At 36.3% G+C, this 20637-nt stretch overlaps 1 protein-coding gene across 1 annotated transcript in view; it reads right to left on the bottom strand.

The window, feature by feature from the left end:
* The window catches only part of ARAP2 (ArfGAP with RhoGAP domain, ankyrin repeat and PH domain 2), a 239471-nt gene that overhangs the window by 22327 nt on the left and 196507 nt on the right, over positions 1-20637 (bottom strand). Inside the window, exons 34-35 of the transcript XR_005243943.2 lie at positions 18438-18577; positions 17716-17813 (exon numbers count right to left, since the gene is read on the bottom strand). The gene's annotated coding sequence lies outside the window, so the exon portion shown is untranslated. The remainder of the gene's footprint in view (positions 1-17715; positions 17814-18437; positions 18578-20637) is intronic.

Here is a 20637-nt window from a genome sequence, read left to right as displayed (position 1 = left end):
TTCTTTTTATGTATAATTATAGATCTTCTTTTATTTCCCTATAGTTTTCCTGGAGAATATTTTTAACTATGAATTCTGTTGAATTGTTTTGTGTTTCTTCTTCATGTAATTCACCTTGAAACGTAGATCTGTTTTCCTACCTGCATTAAAAATCATCATTTTCTCTGACCCTTTTGAGCTACTTTTAAGGTTTGGTTTTGTTTTCTTTTATTCTCATAAGCACATTTACACATTGCCTCATATCTTTTCATTATAGTTTTAATTGAATCTTTTCTACTTTTATCAGCTTATCAGCTTCTAATTTAGTGTTAATTACTATGATTATTTTGTCTTTACCTTCAATTCTTTCTGATGGTCAAGTCAGTCAACTCTCGTTTGACATTGTACAGAGTTCTGTTTGTTTGTTTGTTTTGTTTTTTTTTCTGTACTGTTTCCATTATAAATACTTCAATTTCTGGCCGGGCACAGTGGCTCATGCCTGTAATCTCAGTACTTTGGGAGGCCGAGGTGGGTGGATCACAAGGTCAAGAGATCGAGACCATCCTGGCCAATATGGTGAAACCCTGTGTCTACTAAAAATACAAAAATTAGCTGGGCATGTTGGCGCTTGCCTGTAGTCCCAGCTACTCGAGAGACTGAGGCAGGAGAGTCACTTGAACGTGGAAGGTGGAGGTTGCAATGAGCCGAGATCGCTCCGTTGCACTCCAGCCTGGCAACAGAGAAAGACTCCATCTGAAATTAAAAAAAAAAAAAAAAAAAAAATCAATTTCTGATTCATGGTATTTTCATCTGCATGATGATTGATGCTGAAGAAAAAATTTCACCTGAAATAATGTATTCTCGTTTCATAAATTATTTCTATTATTTCCCTTCTATGGATGTAGTCCATCATTTTCTGTTAATTTGATAGTGTCCTATTTTCCTTGTATACAACCATTCCCCATTAAATAAATTACCATAGATGAATAAAACTGTATTCCATTATACCAATCGGATCCCTTCTTATACTAAGAAGCTTAGTCACTGATCCAAACCTTTCACTTGCTCCTCTTTTACTGAACTGGGAAAACAGGATATTTCTTTTGCTGTGTTTTGTTTTTCTTTTGAAGGAAATAATTATTTATATTTCAAAGTTTTCCCAAAATTATGAAGTTAGTTAACGTAACAAATACTGTGCCATGTCTCTTAACCAGAAAGCTAAACTGGATCTCATATGTGGTAAATAGAAAGGAATCAGACATATATTAAAGAAAAATGTTTCTTTATTCTGTCCCTGTAATAGATATTCAAAATCTTTTTTTTTTCTTTTTTGAGATGGAGTCTCGTTCTGTCGCTCAGGCTGGAGTGCAGTGGAGCGATCTTGGCTGACTCACTGCAACCTCCTCCTCCTGGGCTCAAGTGATTCTCCTGCCTCAGCCTCCCAAGTAGCTGGGATTACAGGCGCCCACCACCACGCCCAGCTAATTTTTGTATTTTTAGTAGAGACAGGGTTTCACCAGTTTGGCCAGGCTGGTCTCAAACTCCTGACTTCAGGTGATTCACCCACCTCAGCCTCCCAAAGTGCTGGGATTACAGGTGTGAGCCACCATGCCCAGCTGAGTTTCTGTATTGATAATTGGCATTTTTTATTAAAAGTTGTTAAAGAAAAATCCTTCTGATATGTGCTAAAACAGCAAGAAAGATTTTATGCATTATTACAATAGTGATGAAAGGCTGAACTTAACTTCAAATACAACAAAAAGTGAGGATTTATATTATCAGAATAAAGGAATCAGTGGAGGAAAAGTTACTAATAGGAAACATCAAGGCTAGGGGGATAGTTACTAAATTGGCCTAACAGCATTCATCGTAAAGGCAGGTCAAGAACATAGACACCAAAGGTAGGAGGTAAAGAAATTGATCAGATGTTAAGAGTAAGAGAGTCTTGCTAAAGACAGGTGAAGGTCAAGGCCTAGTCAAGGAAAGGGCTCAGAGGAGCCTAACTAATGCTTTGTCAATGAGGGAGTGTTTGTCAAAGCCATCCAAAAACTTAGTTTCTACTCTTTAAAACAAATTCACTTTTTAATTATTCATAGATGATCATACTTAAATTGAGTAGAGAAATAAAGCGCTATAGGTAAACGAGATCTTAATGAATATAAATTACAAGCAAGAATAGTAGAAGAGGGTTAAAATAAGATAAATAATTTACTCCTCTGAAGAGATTAAATAGTATAATAAACCATTCATTATTAAGTGTTTAATTTAAGATTATAAAATTATAACATTAGCATCATTATGACATTTTCTCACCTTATGACATTTTATTTTATTGTATTTTTTAACTTTTATTTTAGGTTTAGGGGTATATATTCAGGTTTGTTATGTAGGTAAACTCCAGTCATAACGGTTTGTTGTATAGATTATTTTATCATCCAGGTACCAAACTTAATACCCAATAGTTATGTTTTCTGATCCTTGCACTCCTCTCACCCTTCACACTCAAGTAAGCCCCAGTGTCTGTTGTTCCCCTTTTTGTGTCCATGAGGTCTTATCATTTAGCTCCCTCTTATACTTGAGAACATGCAATATATGGCTTTCTGTTCCTGCGTTAGTTTGATAAGGATACTGATGTCCAGCTCCATCCCCGTTCCTGTAAAAGACCTGACCTCATTTTTTATGGCTGCATAGTATTCCACACTGTATATGCACCACATTTCTTTTATCCAGTCTGTCATTGATGGACATTGAAATTGATTCTATATCTTTGCTGTTGTGACTAGTGCTTCCATAAACATACATGCTCATGTGTCTTAATGGTAAAATGATTTTTATTACTTTGGGTATATACCCGGTAATGGGATTGCTGGGTCAAATGGTAATTCTGTTTTTAGGTCTTTAAGAAATTGTCACTCAGCTATCAACAATGGTTAAACTACTTGACACACCCACCAACAGTATGTAAGTATTCCTTATTATTTGACGTTTTATTACTAATAGCCCTTCTGACTGGTGTGAGATGGTATCTTATGTGGTTTTGATTTGCATTTCTGTAATGATCCGTGATGTTGAGCTTTTTTTCATACACTTGTTGACAAGTATATCTCCTTTACTGAAGTGTCTGTTCATGTCCTTTGCCAACTTTTTAATGGGGTCATTTTTTTTTCTTATAAATTTGTTTAAGTCCCTTATAGATGCTGTATATCAGATGCACAGCTTGCAAATACTTTCTCCAATTCCGTAGACTCTCTGCTTACTATATTGATTGTTTCCTTTGCTGTGCGGAAGCTCTTAAGTTTAATTACATCCCATTTTTAATGATTTGCTTTTTTTATGATTGCTTTTGACATCTTTATCATGAATCTTTGCCCATTCCGACATCTAGAATGGTATTACCTAGGATATGTTCAAGGACTCTTATAGTTTGGGGTTTTACATTTAAGCCTTTTATCCATCTTGAGTTGATTTCTGTATATAGTATAAGGAAGGGATCCAGTTTCAATCCTCTGCATATGGCTAGGCATTTATCTCAGCACCATTTATTGAATAGGGACTGAGATAAATCATTTTCCCAATGCTTATTTTTTTCAGCTTTGTTGAAGATCAGATGGTTGCAGGTGTTCAGCCTATTTCTGGGTTCTCTATTCTGTTCCATTGGTCTGTGTGTCTGTTTTTGTACTAGTAGCATGCTGTTTTGGTCACTGTAGCTATGTAGTATAGTTTGAACTCGGGTTAGGTGATACCTTCAGATTTGTTATGTATGCTTACTATTGCCTTCACTATTCAGGCTCTTTTTGGTTCCATACCAAATAGGCTTTTCTAGTTCTTTTAAATAGGCTTTTCTAGTTTTTAAAATAGGCTTTTCTAGTTCTATGAAGAATGTCATTGGTAATAATAGGAATAGCATTGAATTGTAAATTTCTTTGGAGAGTATGGTCATTTAAATGATACTGATTCTTCCTATAGTTGAGCATGAAATATTTTCCATATGTTTGTGTCTTCTCTGATTCCTTTAAGCAGTGTTTTGGAATTCTCATTGCAGCGATCTCCCACTTCCCTGGTTACAAGTATTCCTAGATATTTTATATCTTATTGTGAATGGGATTGCCTTCCTGATTTGGCTTTCAGTTTGGCTGTTGTTGATGTATAGGAATGCTAGTGATTTTTGTATATTGATTTTGTATCCTGAAACTTTACTGAAGTTGTTTATCAGATCTAGAATCATTTGGACAGGACTATGAGATTGTCTATGTATAAAATCATATTTCCCGCAAAGATCTTTTGACTTTTCTCTTCCTATTTGGGTGTCTTTTACTTCTTTCTCTTGCCTAATTGCTCTGGCTAGCATATCTAGCACTATGTTGAATAGGAGTGGTGTTTGTGTCTCAAGGAGAACACTTGCAGCTTTGCCTGTTCAGTATGATGTTGGCTATGGGTGTGCTATAGATGACTCTTATTATTTTGAGTTATGTGTCTAGTCTTTTGAGGATTTTGTTTTTGTTTTTTGTGTTTTTTTTGGAGATGGGGTCTCTCTGGTCGCCTAGGCAGGAGTGCAGTGGCACTATCTCAGTTCACTGCAACCTCCGCCTCCCAGGTTCATGCCATTCTCCTGCCTCAGCCTCCCCAGTAGCTGGGACTAGGCACCCGCCACCACGCCAGGCCAATTTTTTGTATTTTTAGTAGAGACAGGGTTTCACCATATTAGCCAGGATGGTCTCGATGTCCTGACCTTGTGATCCACCAGCCTCGGCCTCCCAAAGTGCTGAGATTACGGGTGTGAGCCATCGTGCAGGCCGAGGATTTTTAACATGAAAGGATGTTGAATGTTATCAAAAGTCTTTTCTGCACCTATTAGGATAATTAGGAGGTTTTTGTCTTTAGTTCTTTTTAAGTGATGAATCACATTTATTGATTTGCATATGTTGAACCAACCTTGCATCCCAATGATAAAGCCTATTCAATTGTGGCAAATTAGCATTTTGATGTGTTTTTGAATTTGGTTTGCAAGTGTTTTGTTGAGGACTTTGGCATCAAAGTTCATCAAGGATGTTGGCCTGAAGGTTTGTGGTGGTGTTGTGTCTCTGCCAGATTTTGGTATCAGGATGATTCTGGCCTCATAGAATGAGCTGGGGAGGAGTTTCTCCCCATTTTTTCAGCAACATTTTCCATAGGAATGGTACCCACTCTCTTTTGTACATCTCGTATATTTCATCTGTGAATCTATCAGTCCTGGTCTTTTTTGGTGGGTTGGGCTATTTACTACTGATTCAATTTTAGAGCCTGTTATCAATCTGTTCAGGAAATCCATTTCTTCCTGCTTCAGTCTTGGGAGGGTGTATGTGTCCAGGAACTTATCCATCTATTCTAGGTTACTATGGACCATTTCTTCTCATTGGTGCATGTTATACCATTCTGTGAATATATTTATAAATTCTATTATTGATGGTTAATTGTATATCTTCTGTTTTTAGCCATTGTGAAAAGTGATGCTATGAAGGTTCTAGGATATGTTTCCACATTAACAATAACGTATTTTTTTGATATATACCTAGGAATAAAATTAAGTGAATTTTCCAAAGTGTATGTGCCTATTTACATCTCCACCAGAATCTATGAGATTTCTGGTTGCTCCAAATCCTTACCAACACTTGATACTTTCAGTGTTTTCCATTGCATATGTAAGGAATCCAGTTTATCAATTTGTTCATCAATAAATTTTTAAAATTTTTGTTTAAGAAATTTTTATTCACTTCAAGATGTCAAAGATGTTCTATATTTTCTCTTATTGTATTACATTTTATATTTAGAATTGAATCTGCTGAATTTTGGCAGAAGGAAGATGATGCAAGGTAGTTGTCAAGACTTTTTTCCATATGTCTGTCCATCTAAAACAGGAACAATTATTGAAAAGACAATTATTTCTCAACTGTTATAGAGTATTAACTTTGTGAAAAATCAGATGATGATTTTGCAGAGTCTATTTCTGAAATCTCTATGCCATTGGTTTGTTATTTTTTTATGCTGCAATGTCACACTATCTTAACTACTATAGTTTTAAAATAGGTCTTGCTGTCTTGCAAAGTAAGTCCTTCATTTTTTTTTTTTTTTTGCTTCTCCTTAAAATTGCACTGAATATTTTTTCTGTCTTTTATATTTCCATAGAAATGGTAGAATCAACTTGTCAATACACACCACACACACACAAATACACATGCAGACTCACACACAACTATTTGCACTACAGATACTGACATTTAGATTGAGATCCAAATGGTTCTGTAGATTATTTGAGGAGAACTGGTATGTTTACCAGTTTAAATCTTCTAATCCATGAATATGGCATATAATTTAAATTTTCATTAACTTGACTCAATAACATTTATTGCTTTTGCTGTCTTGCAATATTTTCTATAGGTTTATTGCTTTACTTCATGTGTGTTAGTTTTTGATATTGCTGTGGTAGCTTGCTTGAATTTATTACATTCTTCAAAATAAATGAAAGGAAATATCCTTAGTCAATGATGAGATACTTGATGAATCAATGATAATGATTAATATAATTATGTTAAAATGAAGGAAAAAATGTCACTTTAGGAATAAAATGAATTATCTATATACCACGGTAAGTATTTCATAGCTTAGAATTATATCCTTCAGTTATATTTTTAAATATATAGAATTATTAAGTATAGAATCATACAAGATAAAATTTTAAAGTGACTAAAATATCTACTCCAAGCATCTATTCTGCAATATCTCTAAGTTTCTGTTATATAGCTTTTGCTAGTATAGCTACAAAACCAGAAAATTTATTTTCTCATGGGACAGATCCTTTCATCATTGAGGAGCTCTACTTATTAAATACTTACTCTTCTTTATATACTCTTTATAATGATCTAAAAACTAACTTCATAGAAGTTTTGCCCTTTGGTTCTTATGTAATCTTATATCAACATACAGCCAGTTTATACCTTCTTTCATGTGATAACCCATTGGATTATAAAGCTAGTTTTCATGTTCTTATTCTTCCCCTCTTCTTTTCTCTGGGCTAAGTGTCTTCCCTAATTCTTCATACAACATGGTTTCTAGTCTTTTCACCTCATGAGTCTCTGTTCTCTGAAAGCACTTCAAGACATCCCTTCACTCTTCGCACTCTTTAGTATGGTGCCTGTTATTTGTGAAAAACAAAAGTAGCCTAGGAATATCTCCTCACTTTGAACTAGGTTCCCTACTTCTCTACCAATGCACTGACATTGTGGTGTCATCATAGAAGCTGTCTGGCAGGCATTCAGCAGCCTTGTAAATAACTATTTACCTTATTAATTTCACCACTGTCATTCTTTAACTTTACCTGCCTTGTGACCGGACTTTGGCAGGACCTGTACTTTAGGGATGTGATCACACTAACTAAGCCTGAAAGAGGAGATTAGCCATGCATGTACTCCAGCTAGTCTTCCTTCCCTGAAGAAAAACTCTCTCTTGAAAAGTAAAATTATAATCATAAAATTGATTGGTAAGCATAGAATGGGGGCAAGGGGAATGAGTTCAGCATTTCATTATTAAATTGCATCAGGGTTTTGATAGACAGATTCATCCCGCATCAGAATAGAGACATACTCGCACCAAAACTAAGCAGGTTGCGTTTTGTGCACTTATATTGTTTCCCTAGAATAGAACTGGAGGGAGGGGCTGGTATCATTGGTTGTCTCGTGGACTATTTTTGGTTTTCTGTATTTTGTTCCATGCTAATCAATCCTTGATTCTAAAAAAAAAAAAAAAAAAAAAAAAAAATCTTTTAAAATTCACTAATATTTTATTTTATATTGCTCTGGATGTAAAACCAACTAATCTCTTCAAGGTGATTGTGAATCTCTCATTTGCAGTGAATTTTATGATTTAACTCTTAGGGCATAATCTTATTTCTCTGGTTTACAAATTCTTAGAGAACTTCTCACTACCACTGAATTTATAAGATCAAATAACTAGTCAATGAAAAAGATTATCCAATATGACTGCATTCGGAAGCTAGATCCTTTTTGTGCTTTTTGTGTCTTCTCCTGCCACCATTTAGCAGGAGCCATCCTGTGTTCCGGAGAGTCTACAGGAGTTAAGTGAATAACATCAGGCCTTTGGATGTCCTGGCCTACCTTAGACAACCACTAATATCTTAGATTGGCCCATCTTAGCCTACACAGCTTTATTGTGAGGGCACGAGGTCTCATCTGCCCAACCTCCCATTTGCTTCCACAGCTTTGTTGTGAAGAGTGAAGATATGCATTTATGCCAACTATTTTTTCTAAGGTATATCCAATTTCAGATAAAAGTACTACTTGTCTCAAAAGACTATAAAGGATCAGGAAATAATGGAGGTCAGAGAAGCAGTTTAAAAGCCTCATTTGTTTCACAAATATCCAAAGAGAAATACCTTGGAATATATTTTCCTCAGTGTGAAGTAGCATCTATATTTCTGGAGTTACTTCAGAATCTCAAAAGACCCTGACAATATGTCTTGGCCTTACATATTGGCTAAAATGTAACTTCAGTGACTCAGGCAACAGTTATTTATATTTTACGTCTCTACAGAGTTTCTCAACAGAGCTATATAAGTAGATGCAGAAGGCGTAATCTTTTTATACCACCACTTTGAATATATCTTTTTTTGTACAGCCACTTTGAAGATATGAATACAAATTGGAGAGGAAGGTGAAGATGAGAAGCAACACCATAAGGAAAATGTGTATCTTTGTAAAAGCTAATTGTGATGATAATTACTTTCTGCTTTGGAAGCACATGGATAATGTTGGCTCTTACAATGGAATTTGTTCAAAGAAATAAAATAGATTGGGCTATTCAATAGTGACTGAATTGTTCATTATGTTGAGAATGGAAAGCAATCTTGTAAAATGTCATCTTTTGCATTTATTTTAATTTTCTGAGAACACTTATGCCAACTAAATGTAAAATTTCCCCAATATCACTCCTACCTCATTAAAGAGGAAATTAATGTGGCTAAATGCCTTTGACAAATAGTCATATTATTTAAATAATTATCATTTCTTTTCAGCACAGACACAGACAAGGAAAAATCAGGTGAAGGAGTAAGGGAGAATTCGGATATTTGTCAAGGACAGGGAGATAAGAAGGAAGAAAACCATTCATGGGAAATTCACCCTCCGCTGCAAACAGTGGCACCTGCAGAGCTCTGCCTCCCTCTGGAAGCATCCTGCACCTGCCATGCCTTAGTCACATGCAGAAAAATGACTGCAAACAAAAGCAAAAAATAAATCATTTCCTGTTCTGGAGTCACCAGCCCCACACTGTTTATATAAATCTGTATATCTCTTCCAGATTCTGCATAGCCATTACTAGTCATCTGGTTTAAAAAATATGCTTCCTATAGTTTTCTCAGGCCCAGCTTGAATACTGGGTTGGCGCTTGTGTAATTGGCATGTTCCCGCTTAAGCCTTTCTTTTCAAATTGGGCTGCTGGTGGCTAACCTATCTGGGTCTGTGCAGCCCACATTGGCTTCTGCTTGTGCCCTCTGGTTGGCTTGAAGCTTTGGAAGTCATGCCCGAACTGAATGCTGAGCCTGAAAATCCCGCTCATATTTTTAAGCTGGCCTCATACCCACATTCTAAATTTGCTTCCTTCCCAGGCCTTGTGACAATCATTTGTGCCCTTACCATTAAAACAATCTCCTGAGCAAGTCTATGTCTAGGGCCTTTGGCTTGAAATTATTCCAAGCTTTTCCAAATACTCTTGACTTAGCAAGTCACTGTGATGAAGGAGGATCAGCAGGACTGGAAGGAGTGTCATAAAGAAAGGCATGAAGACCAGGTGGCAGACAAGGATGGAACAGCTCTGAGGACAAACTTTGTTCACTAAAACATATTAACTCAGCAGAAGAAGTTTGGGTAGGGCTGCCAAGAGATGAAGGTCCAGAGAAAAAAAAGAAAAGAAAAAGAAAAAGAAAAAGAAAAGAAAACAGTGAATTGTGGAAAAAGAAATAAAATTTTTTAGTTTAGGGAAAGTTTTTGAAGGAGACCACCATTAGAAGAAGTTGTAGACTCATAGCTGGAGGGATTTGTATGAGAAAGCAGATACGAATAAATGGACATATGTACTCTATGATTGCCCCTGACTAAGTGAAGAATAATGTATTTAGTTTAAAATGGTCATTTTTAACATTTGCAAGTTGAATTATGTTTTTCTCATAAAATAGATTTTTGTTCTATTTACTTTGTTATTCCTTCCAATGACACATAAAGTCGTAACCAACAGACTTGGTGAAGGGGATGGGATGAGCAGAACAAAATCCTTACAGTGTATAAATTGGTCCATGTGGACACAAAACACATATGATGCCTGTATATGTGAAATAATACTAACTCTTGGGAAATTCTTAAAAAAGCATCTAGTCTGTCACTGATGGACATTTGGGTTGATTCCAAGTCTTTGCTATTGTGAATAGTGCCGCAATAAACATATGTGTACATGTGTCTTTATAGCAGCATGATTTATAATCCTTTGGGTATATACCCAGTAATGGGATGGCTGGGTCATATGGTACTTCTACTTCTAGATCCTTGAGGAATCGCCATACTGTTTTCCATAATGGTTGAACTAATTTACAATCCCACCAACAGTGTAAAAGTGTTCCTATTTCTCCACATCCTCTCCAGCACCTGTTGTTTCCTGACCTTTTAATGATTGCCATTCTAACTGGTGTGAGATGGTATCTCATTGTGGTTTTGATTTGCATTTCTCTGATGGCCAGTGATGATGAGCATTTTTCCATGTGTCTGTTGGCTGTATGAATGTCTTCTTTTGAGAAATGTCTGTTCATATCCTTTGCCCACTTTTTGATGGGGTTGTTTGTTTTTCTCTTGTAAATTTGTTTGAGTTCTTTGTAGGTTCTAGATATTAGCCCTTTGTCAGATGAGTAGACTGCAAAAATTTTCTCCCATTCTGTAGGTTGCCTGTTCACTCTGATGGTAGTTTATTTTGCTGTGCAGAAGCTCTTTAGTTTAATTAGATCCCATTTGTCAATTTTGGCTTTTGCTGCCTTTGCTTTTGGTGTTTTAGACATGAAGTCCTTGCCCATGCCTATGTCCTGAATGGTACTACTTAGGTTTTCTTCTAGGGTTTTTATGGTATTAGGTCTAACATTTAAGTCTCTAATCCATCTTGAATTGATTTTCATATAAGGAGTAAGGAAAGGATCCAGTTTCAGTTTTCTACTTATGGCTAGCCAATTTTCCCAGCACCATTTATTAAATGGGGAATCCTTTCCCCATTTCTTGTTTCTCTCAGGTTTGTCAAAGATCAGATGGCTGTAGATGTGTGGTATTATTTCTGAGGACTCTGTTCTGTTCCATTGGTCTATAGCTCTGTTTTGGTACCAGTACCATGCTGTTTTGGTTACTGTAGCCTTGTAGTATAGTTTGAAGTCAGGTAGCATGATACCTCCAGCTTTGTTCTTTTGACTTAGGATTGTCTTGGCAATGTGGGCTCTTTTATCGTTCCATATGAACTTTAAAGCAGTTAAGAAAATGTGGCACATATACACCATGGAATACTATGCAGCCATAAAAAAGGATGAGTTTGTGTCCTTTGTAGGGACATGGATGCAGCTGGAAACCATCATTCTTAGTAAACTATCACTAGAACAGAAAACCAAACACCGCATGTTCTCACTCATAGGTGGGAACTGAACAATGAGATCACTTTGACTCGGGAAGGGGAACATCACACACCGGGGCCTATCATGGGAAGGGGAGAGGGGGGAGGGATTACATTGGGAGTTATACCTGATGTAAATGATGAGTTGATGGGTGCTGACGAGTTGATGGGTACAGCACAGCAACATGGCACAAGTATACATATGTAACAAACCTGCACGTTATGCACATATACCCTAGAGCTTAAAGTATAATAATAATAATAATTAAATAAATAAAAACTAAAAAAAAAAAAAAAGAAAGCATCTAGTTCTGTGAATAATTAGATTGGTAGTTTGATAGGAATAGCATTGAACCTGTAAATTGCTTTGCATGGTATGGCCATTTTAATGATATTGATTCTTTCTATTCTTTAGCATAGAATATTTTTTCCATTCATTTGTGTCTTTTCTGATTTCTTTGAGCAGTGCTTTGGAATTCTCATTGTAGAAATCTTTTACCTCCCTGGTTAGCTGTATTCCTAGGTATTTCATGCTTTCTGTGGCAATTGTGAGATTGCCTCCCTGATTTTGCTCTTGACTTGGCCGTTGGTGTATGGAAATGCTAGTGATTGTTGTACATTGATTTTGTATCTAGAAACTTTGCTGAGGTTATCAACTGAAGGATCTTTTGGTTCGAGACTGTGGGGTTTCTAGATATGAAATCATGTTGTCTGCAAACAGGAATGGTTTGACTTCCTCTCTTCCTATTTGGATGTCTTTCATTTCTTTCTCTTGCCTGGTTGCTCTGGCTATGACTTCCAATACTATGTTATACAGGAGTGAAGAGAGAAGGCATTTTTGTCATGTGCCTATTTTCAAGGGGAGTGCTTCCGGCTTCCAGTATGGTATTGACTGCGGCTTGTTGTAGACGGCTCTGATTATTTTTAGGTATGTTCCTTCAATACCTAGTTTATTGAGAGTTTTTTTTACGTGAACGGATGTTGAATTTTATGGAAAGCTTGCATCTGTCTATTGAGATAATCATTGGGTTTTGTCCATAGTTCTGTTTATGTAATTTGATGACAAACTCACCAAAAGCAATTACAACAAGAGCAAAAATTGACAAATGGGATCTAATTAGACTCAAGAGCTTCTGCACAGCAAATGAAACTATCAACAGAATGAATAGACAACCTACCTACAGAATGGGAGAAAATGTTTGCAAAGTATGCATCTAACAAAAGTTTAATACCCAGCATCAATAAAAAGCTTAAACAAATTTACAAGAGAAAAATATACAAGCCCATTAAGAAGAGGGCAAAAGACACGAACAGACACTTTTCAAAGGTAAATGTATATGCGGCCAACAAGCACATAAAGAAAAAGTTCAATATCATTGATCATTAGAGAAATGCAAATCAAAACCACAATGAGATATTATTTCACACTAATGAGCATGGCTATTACTAGAAAGTCAAATAATAACAGATGTTGGCGAGTTTGTGGAGAAAAGTGAAACTTTATACACTGTTATGGGAGTGTAAATTAGTTCAACCATTGGGGAAAATAGTATGGCAATTCTACAAAGAGCTAAAAGTAGAACTACCATCAACAATCTTATTACTGGATATATACCCAGAGAAATATAAATAATTCAACCATAAAGACATAGGCATGTGAATGTTCATTGCAGCACTATTTAAAATAGCAAAGATATGGAGTCAACCTAAATGCCTGTTAATGACAGATTAGATAAAGAAAATGAGGTACATATACACTATGGAATACCATGCAGCCATAAAAAATGAGATCATGTCTTTTGTGGGAACATGGATGAAGTTGGAGGCTATTATTCTTAGCAAACTAACACAGGAATGAGAAACCAAAGACCACATGTTCTCACTTATAAGTAGGATGAAATCATAAGAACTTATGAACACAAAGAAGGAAACAACAAACACTGGGGTCCACTTAAGGGGGGAGGGTGGGAAAAGGGAGAGGAGCAGAAAAAATAATTATTAGGTACTGTGCTTAACACCTGGGTGATGAAATAATGTGTATGACAAGCCCTCATAACACTTGTTTACCTATGTAACAAACCTTCACATGTACCTCCAAACCTAAAATGAAAGTTAAACAGACAAAAATAATTTAGTAGTAGGTTGCTTATATTTTTTCAACATGTGGCATATGAAAATAAAACATTTGCAATCCTCTTTCATATGCACATTAATTATGTAAAATTAGACGCACTAAGGTAGGTCATTAAGTGCTGATTAGACAATAATATTATGTGTTCTGGCAGCACTGGTAATAAGGAACTACGTTTACTTCCAAAGGGAGGAAAGATCATTAAAATTTTAATTTGTTTCTCAACAGTTCAATTATAAAATGCTTAATGTGATGGACTTTAACCTTATGGGACTTAACACAATTATGGGACTGTTCCAGTATACCTTGCTCTCTTGTGTTTATTTTCTCAAAGGATTAGGCACTTGTAACTGTTTTAAGATCATTATTGGCTGTAAAATATTTTATAGTGTCTTTCTTTTACTTCCTACATGGTTTCTATTTTTTAGATGCCTGGCAAGATAACTTCAAATGAAAAGAGAAATGTTTATCTTGCTGAAAATGAAAACTTTCAAGTATACCTTTTAAATATGGTTCAGTAGATACCTACTTAATGTCTCCTTTGTGGATATCATGATAATGGCTCCCTCTGGTCTAGAGTTCATTGGGCACTCACGTACTCACTTATTCATCCAATCAATAAATCTAAGAAACAAATGTGCTTTTTTTGTTTTGTTTTGTTTTTGTTTTTTTTCAAATGGAGTTTTGATCTGTCACCCAAGTTAGAGTGCAACGGCACGATCTTGGCTCATTGCAACCTCTGCCTCCCAGATTCAAGCAATTCTCCTGCCTCAGCCTACCAAGTAACTGGGATTACAGGTGCCCACCACCATGCCCGACTAATTTTTGTATTTTTAATAGAGACAGGGTTTCTCCACCTTGGGCAGGCAGTCTTGAACTCCTGACCTCAGGTGATCTGCTCACCTCAGCCTCCCAATGTGCTGGGATTACAGGTGTGAGCCACCCCCCAACACTCTCTTTAAATGTTTTTATGCACTGCCATGTGCAGACATCTATTTTTTCCTGGTTTTACAGTCTAATCATACCCATGGTTAAGTAGCTTCACCATACTGACAAAGACATCCTCAGTTTTCCCTCAAATAAAATAATTGCAAATTTGAGCAGCTAATTTTTACTAATATGAAAAAACTAAAGAAAAACTCAGAGAACTGCATTTTTCTTCCCATATTTCACTTATGTAGTTTAATCAGGGTCTTCTGAAAATTGTCCTGTCTGTGTCTCAACATTTAAATAGGAACTTTAGTCAAGACATTAGGGGCAACATTCTCAGAAGTTTAGTTAGCCAACTGTGTTTGGACTTTCAGGTTGCAAGTAACATAAACCATTTTCTAAATTCATAACAAGAATGCACATAAATTTGCCAGAAGCTAAAGGCATACAGTTTGAAGATGAAGCAAATTGTCTAAAGCTGGGTACAATGACATATGTCTGTTGCCTCAGCTATATAATTTCAGAAACTTGGAAGGCTATGTGAGGATCATGTAAACTCAGGAGTTCGAGGCTGTAGTACCCTGTGATCATGTTTGTGAAGAGCCGCCTCACTCCGGGGCTGGGACATGTAGGAAGACCATGAGAAATAAAAGAAAAGAGAAGAAAAGAAGGAAGGAAAGGAAAGGAAGGGAAGGGAAGGGGAGGGAAGGGAAGGGAAGGGAAGGGAAGGGGAAGGGGAAGGGGAAGGGGAAGGGGAAGGGAAAGGGAAAAGAGGAGGAGAGGAGAGGACAGGGGAGGGGAGAGGAGGGGAGCGGAGGCAATTCGAGAGGAGGGGAGGAGAGGAGGAAGGGGAAGGGGAAGAGACGGGAGGGGAGGGAAGGGAAAAAGGAAAGGGAAGGAAAAGGGAAGGGGAAAGAGAAAGAAAAAGAGAAAGAAAGAGAGAAAGAGTGAAAGAAAAAGTATCTAATTGAGATACATCTTTGAAGTAATTAGTGAATATATAATATTTGAGGTACTGTTTCTGGATGACATAACTCAGGAAATGAGCACCAGTATGGAGGAGAAGCACTTAGACGAATAAGCAAATGAACATTTCGTGGTTTATGTTTACATTTATTTAGCATGTAGTGTTCCATTTACCAAGTGAAAAAGGATTTGGAAAGAGAGTGATCATAAACCACTGATGTCAAAGGCCCCTGAATAAATGAGTCATCTGTGGTATGAGAATTATTAGACAATTTATTTGGCAAACTAGAGGTCATTCATGATCTCGATTAGAAGTAGTTTGTTTTTTTGGTGGTGGTGGGGTCTGATTAGAGAAAGTTCAAGGTAAAAATGGAAGTAAATAAGACACTATAAAGAGGATTTTAAAAGTGGTTTACTATTGAGCTATTGGGAGGTAGCAGGAGTAGAATATGATGTCAAGAGAGGGAGTTTGCATTTTTCTATTCATTTTCCTTTTTTCAGTTAAGATGGAAGCTATTATAACATATTTGTATGTTGGTGATATTGGCTCTTCACTTGCTGAAACTGGACCTTTACTTCATCCCATATATAAGAATCAACTTAATAGAGATTAAAGACTTAAGTGTATGACCTGAAGCAGTAGAGGAAAACATAGCAGAAAAGCTCCATGGCATTGGTCTGAGCAATGATTTCTTGGATAAAACCCCAAAAGCACAGGCAACAAAAGAAAAATGGAATAGAAAAATGAGACTAGATCAAGCTAAAATGCTTTTATATAGCAAACGAAACAATTAACAGAATGAAGAGATAATCTATAGAATGGGGGGAAATATTTTCAAATTATACATCTGATAAGAGGATAAATTCAAAATATTTAACAAACTCAAACTATCAATAACAAAGAAATAATCCTGCTAAAAAAAAAAATGGCCAAAGAACCTGAATAGACATTTCTCAAAAGAAGATACAGAAATGACCAACAATAATATAAAAAAAGTGCTCAACATCACTGATCATCAGGGGAATGCAAAGTAAAACCACAATGAGATATCAACTCATACCTGTGAGAATGGCTATCATAAAAAAGATGAAACATAAGAAGTGTTGGTGAGCATGTAGAGGAAAGGAAACAATGTATATTGTAGGTAGGTATGGAAATTAATACAGGCATTGTGGAGAACGGGACGGAGTTTCCTTAAAAACTATAAATAGAACTACCGTAGTATCCAGTAGTCCCACTTCTGGGTATATATCCAAATAAATTGAAATCAGTATGTTGAAGAGCTAGCTGTACTCCTAAATTCATCACAGCATTATTCACAATAGCCAAGCTATTGAAACAATTTAAATGTTCATCAGTGGAAAAGTAGGTAAAAAAATGTGGTATATATTCACAACGGAATACCATTCAGCCTTTAAAAAGGAGGAAATTTTGTCCTGTACAACATCATGTATAAGATAGAGGGCTTTGTGCTCAGGGAAGTAACTTACACACAGATAGGCAAGTACCATGTAATCTTACTTACATGTGGAATACAAAAAAGTTGACCTCATAGAAATGCAGAGTGGAATGATGGTTATCAGAGGCTGGGGGGTTGGAAAGAATGAGGAAAGAGGAAATGTGAGGCAAATGGCACAAAGTTTCAGTTAGACAAGAAGAGTAAATTCTTCTAGTCATCTATTACACAGGATGGCAATTATATGTGATAATAATGTATTGCCGTTTCAAAATTGTTAAAAGAATAGATTTTAAATGTTCTCATCACAAGGAAAGTATAAATATGTGAGGTGATAGATATGCTAATTAGACTGATTTGATCATTCTAAAACATATACATGCATCATAACATCACATTGTACCCCATAAAGATATGCAATTATTGACAATTATCAAAATAAATAAATACAGAAAAAACTCAAAATGAATGGAAAATTTATTAAGTAAGAGAGAAGGGGATAAGAGGGGGACAATTGTCAGAGAAGTTTACCCATGAGGAAATTAAGGTACAAAACATTTAGAAACTTACCCATTTCCATAGCTGTTAAGTGGGAGATCTTCAACAAAATTTCACAATGCCTCAGTCCAGAGATTCTTTTGTTAATTTCTACTCTATGTTGTATTTTCCTGAGTAGAGGGGCGGAATAATTAACCAGGCCATTGTAAACTAGGTATATATTGCAAAATATATTCATTGTACCAGCCTATACGTAAGTGAGCTCCTGGCCAGTATTCTCTCTCTCTCTCTCTCTTTTGAGATAAATTCTTGCTCTGTCACCCAGGATGGAGTACAGTGGTGCAGTCACAGTTCACTGCAGCTCCACCTCCTGGACTGATAGAACAATACTCAGCCTCTTGAGTATCTGGGACTACAGGCTCATGCCACAATGGCTGGCTAATTTTGTTATTATTTTTTTTTTCAGAGATAAGGTCTCACTATATTGTCCTGGCCAGTCTCAAGCTTGTGGGCTCAAGCAATCCTCTCACTTCAGCCTCCCAAAGTTTTGGGATTACATGTGTGAGCCACTGCACCTGGCCTTTCTCTGCCATAAGGTTTGTTTTTAAATAGACTTTATTGAGTATAACATTCCTATATGGATGTTAAAAAAATTCTAATGCAGAACACAGAAAGAATCTCTTTTGAAGTATTGTAGAAAATTAAAGGCTATCACTCCAAAAGTTGTATGTAAGAGGGGCAAGCATCAGAGCTAACCAGAGCCCTGGCCTACAAGCCTAAGCAAAAGCATTCACCCATCACAATAAGAAGGCAGAACAAGGAAACCAAGAAGGTTAAGTTTCTCTTTTCTTTTCTGTCCAGGCCAAAGTAGAGCAAGTTCATTAAGTTCAGCAAAATCCCCAAAACAGTAACATTGAGACACATTGTTAACCACCTCATTAGAACAGTACTTAATTAGATAGAAATATGTGAACAAAGCATATTTTAATCATATTACCGTATACATAAATCTAAATGCTAACAATTTTCCACTCTTGCCTATGTGGTCAAGAAGCATATATTTTGGATGCCCACCCCTCTAGAGATCCTATCCATGTTTGCAGCTCCTTCAGAATCCCATGTGAGTTCAGAGGCACCTGCTGGGATCTCATGCCTTACAGGTGATATAGATCTATAGGACATGACTTGCGTTGTGCTAGGTCTTCATCTTCTGCATACCAGGGTTCTCACCACCGTGGCATCTGCCCGCCAGATTAGCAGGTGGAGACCAGGTTTTCAGCTATTCTCCTACAGGCTGCATACAAGCACACTCCAGACAAAAGCAGATTCCCAGTGCCTGATCAACCAATGTAAGCTTTCAGCAACGGACAAAGTTATCTCCCATCTAAGAGAATGTAGCATTTGAGAGAAGGGACAATTCATGTGAATACAATTGACACTTGAGAGGTCTAAACTCATTTTAGTGACCATATAAAGCTAACTGACTTTCCCATCTTCGTAATTTTGTCTGTAAGCTAAATTATAGGCCAGTCTTATTTTCTAGTCTTTTCAATACAACCATCCTGTTATGTAAAAGTTTCAGATTCATGTTTTCTTTTATTGCTCACTTCTTTACTGAACCAGCACTCATTTATTGTGCTATCAGAAACCCCAATTCTATGATAATTTACTCATTTTTTTCAATATTCATTTTCCCCATTTAGCATAACTGAATTCATCTCATTCTCTAGGTTACCTCTTCTTCATTCTCCTCGGTGGACACTGCTTATTCTTTTGTGACTCACATATGTTAAGATCCAGATAGTAGCAACAACTAATATTTAACAAGTACATACTCCAGCGCCTTTTAGGTTTATTATATCTGAAATTTCATTAGTATTCTTATTAACATTTTTCAGATGAGAAAATTCAAGCACAGAGATCAAGTAAATTTTCCCAAAGCCACACAATTGAAAGATACATAAACAAAAAGTTCAAACAGCCTGGGTCTAATCCTGATATGCAATCAGAATCTTCTTGCCAACATGCCCCTTCCTTTTATTCAGAATATATTTGAATATACATTACACATATATTTTGGGTGCCCACCCAAATATATTGCAGTGAAGATGGCACTGAGAACTCTGAATGCAATGGGAATCAGACGTTGGATTCTTGTGGATAGTGCTGTGTCTCCCTGGTAAGCACAACATATGTGAAAGCAAATTTTAATTTAGAAGACACTAAGTAAAATGCATGAGGAATAATGATACATACACCCAGTAAAATTGATCAATTCACTATAAATGCACAGGTTTATTTCTGAGCTCTTTATTATTTTTATTAGTCTTTTAAAAATAATTTCAACTTTTATTTTAGATTCCAGGGGTACATGAGCAAGTTTGTCACATGGGTGCATCGAATGATGCTGCAGGTTGGGGTATGAATTATCATCACCAAATAGGTAGTTTTTCAATATTTGCCCTCTTCTGCCTCTCCTCCCTCTAGTAGTCCACAGTGTCTATTTTTCCCATCTTTATGTCTATGAGTACCAAAGTTTAGCTCCCACTTATAAGTGAGAACATGTGGCATTTGGTCTTCTGTTCCCTTGTTAATTCGCTTAGGATGACGCCCTTGATCCATGTTGCTGCAAATGATTTCCTTCCTTTTATGGCTGCATAGTATTTCATGATATATATGAATCATATTTGCTTTATCCAATCCACCATTGATGGGGACCTAAGTTAATTCCATGTCTTTGCTATTGTGAATAGTGCTGCTATGGACATAACAGGTACATATGTCTTTTTGGTAGAATGATTTATATTTCTCTGGGTATATAGCCAGCAATGGGGATTACTGGGTTGAATGGTAGTTTTGAGTTTTTTGAGAACTATCCAAACTGCTTTCCCTAGAGGTTCAATTAATTACATTAATTGAATTACATTCCCACCAGCAGTGTGTAAGCATTCCCTTTTCTCTGCAGCCTCACCAACATCTGTCATTTTAAAAATA

The sequence above is a fragment of the Chlorocebus sabaeus genome, chromosome 27, assembly GCF_047675955.1.
Source record: "Chlorocebus sabaeus isolate Y175 chromosome 27, mChlSab1.0.hap1, whole genome shotgun sequence".
In the NCBI taxonomy this organism is placed as follows: domain Eukaryota; kingdom Metazoa; phylum Chordata; class Mammalia; order Primates; family Cercopithecidae; genus Chlorocebus; species Chlorocebus sabaeus.
This window is presented reverse-complemented; position numbering and strand designations above follow the sequence as displayed.